The following is a 12,927-nucleotide window of genomic DNA, read 5'->3' as shown; positions in this document are numbered from 1 at the left end:
TGCACAGTGAGGGCAGTGTGCAATACATACAAAATAGAATACAATTATATACAGAACTTACAAATTTCCATTACAGTCTCCCCTCTTTTGATCAATATTTTGATCACTAACCATACCTGCTATCACATTTAACCTGGAACCTCCACACGCTTAGGTGGAGGTAGTCCTGGCCAAAGAGGCAAAAACTCCATTGTGGAGAATATAATAGCTGAGCAGCTTTCTCATTACAAAATGACTTTTCATTGTGAAAAACAAATGATTGATAAGACATATTTACAGAGTACTGGCTGTACACTCCTGTGGCCAGAATGGCCTTCTAGCTGAATTGTTGGCATGCTGACTTATCAGCATATGTAAACACAGACAATTCTACATAAAATGGAAGAGGTACAAAAGACAAATATGACTTCAACATGGCTGAACTACTTTTCAAATCACATTATATATATATGTCCCTTACAATGAAAGTAATTGAATCGAAAAGTACCCTAGACTGTGATCGCAAGAGGGAAACAAATCAAACACAGAGATTTCTCTAATTTAGTCATTTTTGCAGTGTCTGGTGTGGATCAGGTAACTTTTCCTTCAAGTTTTGCAAAACTGGAAATAGATGCTGTATTGAGTTTTAAAACATTTCCTTATATATAAATGTCTCTTAACAATCCACAAGTCACCTGGCTTTAGTTTTAGATCCTTCCAAACTTTTAGGATCTGGAATTGGGGAGAAAACACATAAATGAGTTTGTCAAAAACCTTAACCACTTCAGCCCCGGAAGGATTTACCCCCTTCCTGACCAGAGCACTTTTTACAATTTGGCACTGCGTTGCTTTAACTGCTAATTGCGCGGTCATGCAATGCTGTACCCAAACAAAATTTGCGTCCTTTTCTTCCCACAAATAGAGCTTTCTTTTGATGGTATTTGATCACCTCTGCGGTTTTTATTTTTTGCGCCATAAACGGAAAAAGACCGAAAATTTTGAAAAAAATTATATTTTCTATTTTTTGTTATAAAAAAATCCAATAAACTCAATTTAGTCATACATTTAGGCCAAAATGTATTCGGCCACATGTCTTTGGTAAAAAAAATGCCAATAAGCGTATATTTATTGGTTTGCGCAAAAGTTATAGCGTCTACAAACTAGGGTACATTTTCTGGAATTTACACAGATTTTAGTTTATGACTGCCTATGTCATTTCTTGAGGTGCTAAAATGGCAGGGCGGTACAAACCCCCCCCCAAATGACCCCATTTTGGAAAGTAGACACCCCAAGGAAATTGCTGAGAGGCATGTTGAGCCCATTGAATATTAATTTTTTTGTCCCAAGTGATTGAATAATGACAAAAAAAAAAAATTACAAAAAGTTGTCACTAAATGATATATTGCTCACACAGGCCATGGGCATATGTGGAATTGCACCCCAAAATATATTCAGCTGCTTCTCCTGAGTATGGGGATACCACATGTGTGGGACTTTTTGGGAGCCTAGCCACGTACGGGGCCCCGAAAACCAATCACCGCCTTCAGGATTTCTAAGGGCGTAAATTTTTTATTTCACTCCTCACTACCTATCACAGTTTTGAAGGCCATAAAATGCCCAGATGGCACAAACCCCCCCAAATGACCCCATTTTGGAAAGTAGACACCCCAAGCTATTTGCTTTGAGGCATGTTGAGTCCATGGAATATTTTATATTTTGATACAAGTTGCGGGAAAGTGACAAATTTTTTTTTTTTGCACAAAGTTGTCACTAAATTATATATTGCTCACACAGGCCATGGGCATATGTGGAATTTCACCCCAAAATATATTCAGCTGCTTCTCCTGAGTATGGGGATACCACATGTGTGGGACTTTTTGGGAGCCTAGCCGCGTACAGGGCCCCGAAAACCAATCGCCGCCTTCAGGATTTCTAAGGGCGTAAATTTTTTATTTCACTCCTCACTACCTATCACAGTTTTGAAGGCCATAAAATGCCCAGATGGCACAAACCCCCCCAAATGACCCCATTTTGGAAAGTAGACACCCCAAGCTATTTGCTTTGAGGCATGTTGAGTCCATGGAATATTTTATATTTTGACACAATTTGCGGGAAAGTGACACATTTTTTTTTTTTTTTTTTTGCACAAAGTTGTCACTAAATTATATATTGCTCACACAGGCCATGGGCATATGTGGAATTGCACCCCAAAATACATTTAGCTGCTTCTCCTGAGTATGGGGATACCACATGTGTGGGACTTTTTGGGAGCCTAGCCGCGTACGGGGCCCGAAAACCAATCACCGCCTTCAGGATTTCTAAGGGTGTAAATTTTTGATTTAACTCTTTACTGCCTATCACAGTTTCGGAGGCCATGGAATGCCCAGGTGGCACAACCCCCCCCAAATGACCCCATTTTGGAAAGTAGACACCCCAAGCTATTTGCTGAGAGACATGATGAGTATTTTGCAGCTCTCATTTGTTTTTGAAAATGAAGAAAGACAAGAAAAAAAATTTTGTGACAAAAAGTGAGGTCTGCAAAATACTCACTATACCTCTCAGCAAATAGCTTGGGGTGTCTGCTTTCCAAAATGGGGTCATTTGGGGGGTTTTGTGCCACCTGGGCATTCCATGGCCTCCAAAACTGTGATAGGCAGTATAGAGTGAAATCAAAATTTACGCCCTTAGAAAGCCTGAAGGCGGTGCTTGGTTTTCGTTGTCCCGTACGAGGCTAGGCTCCCAAAAAGTCTCACCCATGTGGTATCCCCGTACTCAGGAGAAGCAACAGAATGTATTTTGGGGTGTAATTTCACATATTCCCATGGCATGTTTGAGCAATATATCATTTAGTGACAACTTTGTGCAAAAAAAAAAAAAAATTGTCTCTTTCCCGCAACTTGTGTCACAATATAAAATATTCCATGGACTCGACATGCCTCTCAGCAAATAGCTTGGGGTGTCTACTTTCCAAAATGGGGTCATTTGCGGGGGGGTTTGAACTGTCCTGGCATTATTTGCACAACATTTAGAAGCTTATGTCACACATCATCCACTCTTCTAACCACTCGAAGACAAAGCCCTTTCTGACACTTTTTGTTTACATGAAAAAATTATTTTTTTTTGCAAGAAAATTACTTTGAACCCCCAAACATTATATATTTTTTTAAAGCAAATGCCCTACAGATTAAAATGGTGGGTGTTTCTTTTTTTTTTTTCACACAATATTTGCGCAGCGATTTTTCAAACACATTTTTTGTGGAAAAACACACACTTTTTAAAATTTTAATGCACTAAAACACACTATATTGCCCAAATGTTTGATGAAATAAAAAAGATGATCTTAGGCCGAGTACATGGATACCAATCATGACATGCTTTAAAATTGTGCACAAACGTGCAGTGGCAACAAAATAAATACATTTTTAAAAGCCTTTACAGGTTACCACTTTATATTTACAGAGGAGGTCTACTGCTAAAATTACTGCCCTCGATCTGACCTTCACGGTGATACCTCACATGCATGGTGCAATTGCTGTTTACATTTGACGCCAGACCGACGCTTGCGTTCGCCTTAGCGCGAGAGCAGGGGGGGACAGGGGTGCTTTTTTTTTTTTTTTTTCTTTATTATTTTTTTGCTTTTTTTATCTTATTTTTAAACTGTTCCTTTCATTTTTTTAAAAATAATTTTTATTGTTATCTCAGGGAATGTAAATATCCCCTATGATAGCAATAGGTAGTGACAGGTACTCTTTTTTGAAAAAATTGGGGTCTATTAGACCCTAGATCTTTCCTCTGCCCTCAAAGCATCTGACCACACCAAGATCGGTGTGATAAAATGCTTTCCCAATTTCCCAATGGCGCTGTTTACATTTGGCAAAATCTAAGTCATGAAATGCTCGTAGCTTCCGGTTTCTTAGGCCATAGAGATGTTTGGAGCCACTCTGGTCTCTGATCAGCTCTATGGTCAGCTGGCTGAATCACCGGCTGCATTCTCAAGTTCCCTGTTGAGACAGGAGAGCCAGAGAAAAACACGGAAGACGGTGGAGGGGGGGGCATTCCCTCCCACTGCTTGTAAAAGCAGTCTAGAGCCTAATTAGCCGCTAAGATTGCTTTTACATGAATGCCGACCACTGGCTGAAAAGAATGATACCAAGATGATACCTAAACCTGCAGGCATCATTCTGGTATAACCACTCAAAGTCGTGAATGGCGTACCTGAAGACAAAAAAATGCTTAACAATAAAGCACAGTAAACAGTAAAGTATAAAAAATTGCATACCTGAAAAGCAAACATGATAAAACATAATAACAATAAAACATTGCAGAATAGAATACAGTAAAAAAGAGCAGAACAATAGAGAGAGAATAGAGAGAGAGAGAACAATAAAACGACAACAATTGTTTTTATTTTATATATATATTTTTTTTTTTTACACTTTTTTTTGTAACTGTAACTTTTATAACTGTAACCGGTTCCAGGTTCAGGTCTCTCAAAATGCGATGGCATCTTGGGAGACCCTGTGAAAGTGCGTCCTAGTCTGTCATAGTTGCCAACAGTCCCGATTTTCCCGGGACAATCCCGATTTTGGGACCCTCGTCTCGGATGGAGGATGTCCCGAATCGGGATTTTCCATAAGGAAAATCGGGAATGTTTTTTTTTTGTTTTGGAGCAGCTGGCTCCAGCAAAATGGCGGCCGGCGCCGCCGCTCGATCTTCCCCCTAGTGACTGTGTGTTGTGTAGTGGAGAGAGGAAGGGGGCTCGATCCCTGCAGCCAATGAAGCGGCTGCACGGCCCCTCCCCTCTCCACTGAAGGAGAAGACAACGGCGACGGCACCGTATCTTGCCGAAACTAAGTTCCCCTGCCCTGTACTGTGCAAGCGCTATGCCTGCGCAGTACAGGGGGTCCATACTTGCCGAGGGGAACTTTCTCGGCAGGCAGAACACCGGCTGGCCACACCTGCACTGAGCGGGGGGTGAGCGGGGGGTGAGGGGGGCTGCATTGAGGGGGGTCTGCACTAATAGAGGGGGGCTGCACTGAGGGGGCTGCACTAATTGAGGGGGGCTGCACCTAGGGGGGTCTGCACTAATAGAGGGGGGCTGCATTGAGGGGGGGTCTGCACTTATAGAGGGGGGCTGCACTGAGGGGGCTGCACTAATTGAGGGGGGCTGCACCTAGGGGGGGCTGCACTAATAAAGGGGGGCTGCACTGAGGGGGGGCTGCACTAATAGAGGGGGGCTGCACTAATAGAGGGGGGCTGCACTGAGGGGGGGCTGCACTAATAGAGGGGGGGCTGCACTAATAGAGGGGGGCTGCACTAATAGAGGGGGGCTGCACTGAGGGGGGCTGCACTAATAGAGGGGGGGTCTGCACTAATAGAGGTGGGGTCTGCACTGATGTAGGGGGTCTGCACTGATGGAGGGGATCTGCACTGATGGAGGGGGTCTGCACTGAGGGGGTCTGCACTGATGGAGGGGATCTGCACTGATGGAGGGGATCTGCACTGATGGAGGGGGTTTGCACTAATGGAGGGGGTCTGCACTGATGGAGGGGATCTGCACTAATGGAGGGGGTCTGCACTGATGGAGGAGGTCTGCACTGAGGGGGTCTGCACTGATGGAGGGGGTCTGCACTGATGGAGGGGGTCTGCACTGCACTCTGCCGGAGGCACCTGATGCAAGGACAGACTCTGCCGGGGGCACCTGATGCAAGGACAGACTCTGCCGGGGGCACCTGATGCAAGGACAGACTCTGCCGGGGGCACCGGATGCAAGGACAGACTCTGCCGGGGGCACCTGATGCAAGGACAGACTCTGCCAGGGGCACCTGATGCAAGGACAGACTCTGCTGGGGGCACCTGATGCAAGGACAGACTCTGCCGGTGGCACCTGATGCAAGGACAGACTCTGCCGGGGGCACCTGATGCAAGGACAGACTCTGCCGGGGGCACCTGATGCAAGGACAGACTCTGCTGGTGGCAGGCGATGTGGCTAGTGACACGCTCAGGGATCCCACTGATTCGACATTATGGTGAGTTGAATGATTTAATTTTATATTACAATGTAATAATAGAAATAATGCGCTTCAATCATCCTGACACCATAACAACCATGGTGCCGGGATGATTGAAGCGTTAACACCTGGTGTTCGGAGTATCTTTATCTGCTGATTGTTAAACTTTCTAGAATACACATATTTCTATTGTGTAGGATCTGGGGCTGCTGTCCCGTCATTCCCCTCTCCCCCTTTCCTTCTCCCCCTTTCCCTCTCCATCCCTCATTCATCTCAGACTCTAACCACACCCTATTGAGCCACGCCCATTTAAGCCACGACCACTTTTACACGTAAGCCACGCCCACTTGTAATTTTTGCTAGACCACGCCTGCAAGCGAATATCCCGCCCCTAATTATTGTACAGCTCCGCCTACAGCCAAAAAGTGTCCCACATATTTTTTTTGCAATGTTGGCAACTATGGTCTGTGCAATGCTGTACCCTACGCTAATACTCAACTAGTGAATGGTAGCATTCAAAACATTCACCAATGCAAAGATCATGTTTGTCAGGACAGGAGGGACAATAATAGCGGGTGTCACGCCTATATCAGCGCTTGCTGTAGACACAACATCTTTTTTGAGGGTGTTCGTTGGGTAGGGGTACTTGGGAGGACATAAAGAAAATGCCTCTCATGCAGCCGACTGCATTTGGTTGGGGATGTGAATGGGGGAAATACGGGCGCTGCAGAAGTGGTGTGTTCCAATTAGGATTGGCGAATGCAGCAGGAAGGGCACTATGGGCACGATGGGCCTGTGTTTGTCGTCTTCTTGGTGGCAGCGGGACACTACTTGTGCTTGCCACCTCACCAGCTTGAACTGCACTTATGGGACTCGCCACGTCACCAAGTCTTACTGCAGTGCTGGTTTGACTACGACCGGGGTGTACTAGGCCGCTGGTGCTTGCCAGTTCACCAAAACGCTACCAAAAAAACTGTTAGCGATCGCAGGGATCAGGCCTGACTCTGGGAACGCTGCAGTTATGTGTTTAGTGTTTTGTAAGTGTCAGTGATCAATAGATACTGCACTTGGGTGGGCTGGGCTGGGCCGGGCGGAGGGGCAAAACGCAATTGCTAGCAGGTGTCTGGGCTGATCCCGCTAACATTGCGTTTTTGGGAACCCTAAACTGCTGGGGACGATAGTACAGATCTGATCGGATCAGATATTGATCCGTTCAGATACTATACCACTAAGGGAAGTGTACGGTGCGTGCGTGGGATCAGGCTTGACTCTGCGAACGCTGCAGTAATGTGTTTAGTGTTTTGTAAGTGACAGTGATCGATCGATACTGCACTTGGGTGGGCTGGGCCGGGCGGAGGGGCAAAACGCAGGTGCTAGCAGGTATCTGGGCTGATCTCGCTAACACTGCATTTTTGGGAACCCTAAACTGCTGGGGACGCTAGTATAGATCTGATTGGATCAGATATTGATCCGTTCAGATACTATACCACTAAGGGAGGTGTACGGTGCGTGCGTGGGTATTAGCTCTACTGGCGCTAACCTGACGCTGCTTGGGGCTGGTGCTTGCCAGTTCACCAAAATGCTACCAAAAAAACTGTTAGCGATCGCAGGGATCAGGCCTGACTCTGCGAACGCTGCAGTTATGCGTTTAGTGTTTTGTAAGTGACAGTGATCGATCGATACTGCACTTGGGTGGGCTGGGCTGGGCGGAGGGGCAAAACGCAGGTGCTAGCAGGTATCTGGGCTGATCCCGCTAACACTGCGTTTTTGGGAACCCTAAACTGCTGGGGACGCTAGTATAAATCTGATCGGATCAGATATTGATCCGTTCAGATACTTTACCACTAAGGGTGGCGTATGCTGCGTGCGTGGGTGTTAGCGGTACTGGCACTAATGTGACGCTGCCTGGGGCGACGCATATCACCGCCGGGCGATCAGGGGGCTAAACCTTTATTCGGTAATAAACGGCGGGTGCCCTGACACTATAAAAAATAAATGAACTAACCAGCGTCACCCGTAACGGTTATACGGTGATCAGTGGTGAAAGGGTTAACTAGGGGGCAAGCAAGGGGTTAAAACCTTTATTGGGTAGTATAATGGGGTCCCTGACGCTATAAAACGCTGACGGCGAACCTAAATATTTACCTCCCTAACTAGCGTCACCAGTGACACTAATACAGCGATCAGAAAAATGATCGCTTAGTGACACTGGCAACGGGGGGTGATCAAGGGGTTAAAACTTTATTAGGGGGGGTTAGGGGGGTACCTTAGACCTAAAGGGGGCTAACACTAACTGCCCTACCACACTAACTGTAACAAACTGACACCAATGCAGTAATCAGAAAAAAAAAAAAAACTGCTTGGTGTCAGTGTGACGGGGGGGAGGGGATCGGGGGGTAAAGGGGGGTGTTATGTGTGCCTCGCATGTTCTACTGTGATGTGTGTGTGTTTTACACTCTCATTGCAGTCTTCTCTCCTCGGTGCCGGAACGGAAAATGCCGAGCTGAGGAGAGATGACATCATTTCCTCTGCCTCTGTGTACTATACAGAGGCAGGGGAATGATCTCATTGGCTGGGAGCGATCGCGAGGGCGGGGCCACGAATGGATGGCCTCCCCCTCATCTCTGAATGCTCCCAGTCAGAAGCCGACCGCCTCAGGCTCCGGGGGGGGGTCCGATCGGACCCCCCGCCCGCGGCAAGCAATCACGTACCAGGTACGTGATTTTGCCTGCCCGTTCCATTCTGCCGCAGTATATCTGCGTTAGGCGGTCGGCAAGCGGTTAACAGATCAGCAATGTTCTCTGTGAGATCCGAATGGAGGACTTCAGCTGCTGAGACAAAATATAAGCTAGTAACACACTCCCAAACCAAATCCCATAGGGAGAGAGTCCAACATCCCCCTTAGGGGCTTGATAAAATACAAGAAAACATTCAGGCAAAAGTTTTCTAGTTTCTTACTCTACTTTGTCCGCTACATTGTAGACAGTAGGGAGTGTAAAAATAAAACCTCAAAACTTCTAGTAAGGACTCTCCTATAAAAATGATTTCCTCTGTTACTCTCTGTACTTATAAACTACTTCTGATAACACTTTTTACTGTGGCCTTTGCAGTAGCATTTGCCACTGGACATCCAGAAAAGATGTCCATACAGACAAAATGCATACTCGTAAGATCCTAACTTGGGCATCTGGATATATCTTTTTGTAATCTCTGGAAGGGATGTTCAGCTTTTGGTAACACCTTTGGTAACAGGTAAAACAAGAAGTGGTATGTTATAAAAACAACTGTGGTGAACCCTGGCTCTATCCCATGCTCATTTACTAAGGCAGCCATAACTGCTTGTGACTGATGACATGGTCCATGTGTCAAGCTGGAGGGAAAAGAGTGGCTGGCAGACATAAATGATCACCTTTTCCAAAGTCCTGTTTCATAAGAAGTTGTCCCCTGTGGACCACTTGTTCTTCTCGTTCTGGGGTCCTTAAAGTTGAATTATTAATCCCAGCTATTCTGGGCCAGAATTAGGGTGGAATCTGTGAGTTGCACAGACCCATCAAGTGTCCGGGGCTGTAAATGCAGCATCCTTATGCCCTGTACACACAGTCGGACTTTCCGACGGAAAAAGTGAGATTGGATTGTGTTGTCGGAAATTCCGATCGTGTGTGGGCTCCATCGGACTTTTTCCATCTGAATTTCCGACACACAAAGTTTGAGAACAGGCTATAAAATTTTCCAACAGCAAAATCTGATCGGTTAAATTCCGATCGTGTATACACAAATCCAACGCACAAAGTGCCAAGCATGCTCAGAATAAATTAAGAGACGAAAGCTATTGGCTACTGCCCCGTTTATAGTCCAGATGTACGTGTTTTACGTCACCGCGTTCAGAACGATCGGATTTTCTGACAACTTTGTGCGACCGTGTGTATGCAAGACAAGTTTGAGCCAACATCCGTCGGAAAAAATCCATTAATTTTGTTGTCAGAATGTCCAATCAATGTCCGATCGTGTGTTCAGGGCATTAGTCTCCTGGTCTGCTTCCATGTGAGTTTTAATGTTAGTATGGCTACCTCAGTAAGAAGCTGGAGGCTGAAAACAGCTGATCAAATTAACTTAGCATGCTTGATTGGTTTACCTGCCGAAATAAAAACAAACTTCTGGCCCTTCAAATGGAACCAAAAGCTCTTGATATCTCGACTATCTATATAAATATACACTCTTTTTATAGCTCACAGGCTTTGCTAAAACATGGAGCTCTGCTTCTTGAGCTGGGGAAAAAGGATCCAATGACTTTGAATACAGAGTATCCTTCTGGGTGATAAACTGCATACTCAAATCTACAAAAAATTAAATATCTGGGTCTTCAGGGAGTGTGTCCTGCACTGGGCTCACAGCAGCTGATTCAGAGGCAATAAGGTGGCTGGATTCAAATGTATGCATTTTTCATTGTTAGATTTGTACATAAACAAACTCATATTTTAAACCTTTCATTAGACAAACATTTAGTTAGCTGTATATTTGCTGCGCAGAATGTGGGACCATTAAAAATTAAATATTTGACCAAAATAATGTCTGTAACTTTGTCTAATAGCACCTTCATTACTGGGTCCAGCTTGCATAAATATATTACAATGGCTTGATTTCTATCATGTTTGTGTAAGAACTCCAGTTTCATGTTTCAAAAGACAACTTTTTCCTGGCAATATTATAATAAATGATAACAATACCCTGCGGTCATGGAGAGATGTCCATAAATCCAAAATATTCTTCTGCTTATACCACTGTACTTACAAGGAAAAGGGGCACATTATTTCACAATCCACACATTCTGCTTTGGATTTCAAAAAAATAAAAATAAATAAAAACAAAAGGACCAACAATCTGTATAATGGACCAGAAAGCATCAAAAACTATAAAACAACTGGCTGGAGGTGGCATCTATCCTAACAGGGTGTGTGGACTTGATGTGATGTTTCTGTTATAGTTATTATTAGCCCTTAAGATCTAATTTTTGTAGAAAAACTTCTTATGTATCCCATCCATCTTGGCTTTGTTAACCACTTGCTTACTGGGCACTTAAATCCCCCTCCTGTCCAGACTAATTTTCAGCTTTCAGCGCTGACGCACTTTGAATGACAATTGCGCGGTCATACAACACTGTACCCAAATGAAATTTTTAACATTTTTTTCCCCACAAATAGAGCTTTCTTTTGATGGTATTTGATCACTTCTGCGGTTTTTATTTTTTGTTAAAAAAAATTTAAAAAGACTGAATTAAAAAAAAATATATATTTTTTAATATTTTGTTATAAAAAAATTAAAACAGGTAATTTTTCTCCTTCATTGATGTACGCTGATGAGGCAGCACTAATAGGCACTGATATGCGGCAGTGATGGGCACTGATGGGTGGCAGTGATGGGCACTGATGGGTGGCAATAATGGGCACTGATCAGTTACACTGATAGGCAGCACTGCTAGGTGGCACTGATTGGCACTACTGGTGGGCATTGATAGGTGGCACTTGTGGGCATTGATAGGTGGCACTTGTGGGCACTATTAGGTGGCACTTGTGGGCACTGTTAGGTGGCACTGTTAGCTGGCAAAGATGAGGCAGATGTGCCTCTTCCACTTTGGGACCTTTGTCCCTCTCATCTGAGCAGATGATCGGCTTTTTTTTCTACTCACGCTATCAGCGTGAGTAGAAAAAAAAAAACGATTACAGATCTTTTGTTTACATCATGTGATCAGCTGTCATTGGCTGACAGCTGATCACATGGTAAGGGGCCAGGACAGATGATCAGCCGAGTCTCAGTGACTCGGTGATCACAACGCGATCGGCGCGCCCTGACGTCCTCCCGGGAATTCAGGTCCGCGCTGTGGCCGTTATTCGGCCATAGCGCGGATGTCAAGTGGTTAAACATTATGGCAGCTGTATTCCAATTAACAACCTCATCTTAATCTTTTTTTTCCACTCAATAAATGTAAAATTACAAAATTGTTATCTTAATCTAAACTAATCCCATTTTTAGAAATGTCCCCAATAACCTGGACTTCATTTCCAAACAAAGGTTGTCTAAACCAGTTTCAATATATCTATATTATTAATAAAATTGTTAAACTCATACTAGAAATTAATACTCAAATAATAATTTCAATATCACACACTAATATATATCCACAGATAAATGTCCTTAAAGGGGGACATATTACTTTATTTTACTTAATTTCCCTTTTTTAAATGCACTGTTTCCATTATCAAAGGATATTCAATTTGTGTAATACACAGTTAAATGCAACCTTCATTTTACCATGTTTGGAAAACAGATTCAAAATAATTGTGATCACATTGTTTATCATTAGATTCGTTAACCCGGCACATTTTGTTAGAAATGTTTTGTCTAAAAAACTGAAATTGGCATGGTGTCCTTCCAGCTTATCAATGACCTCTCATCCCAGCCACATTCTTTCATGAGAGCACAAAGGAGGGGGTCACATCTGCATACATGACACACACAAGCGACAGAACTAAAGGTTCCAGCATTCACACACATACACGAATATCTCTCTAAAATCGCTTACATTTTTCCCACTTGTACACAACACATGCATATCATTCTCTCACTTTCTTTTAACTCTTTTTAATATTTCCTTGCTTAACTTCTGCTTTCCTTATTTTGTTCTGATATCCTTTGCATCCAATGTATTGTAATCCCATACTTCACATACTGTACCTTCTATGATTCTATGATCAGACACTCATAGATCATCAGATTCAGTGCTCATCCCATCTTCCCTCTCTGACAACATATAAAGTATTCTGTTTTAACTCTCATTACTCTGTTTTAGTTGTAGTGCCTGACCCCAAATTCATCCCACAACTTAACATGAAAATGTCCCTTTCTTTCTAGTGTTTATTGTCACCCTTGATCCATCCTGCTC

The sequence above is a fragment of the Aquarana catesbeiana genome, linkage group LG02, assembly GCF_042186555.1.
Source record: "Aquarana catesbeiana isolate 2022-GZ linkage group LG02, ASM4218655v1, whole genome shotgun sequence".
Lineage (NCBI taxonomy): Eukaryota > Metazoa > Chordata > Amphibia > Anura > Ranidae > Aquarana > Aquarana catesbeiana.
The sequence above is the reverse complement of the archived record's forward strand: the minus strand, read 5'-3'. Positions refer to the sequence as shown.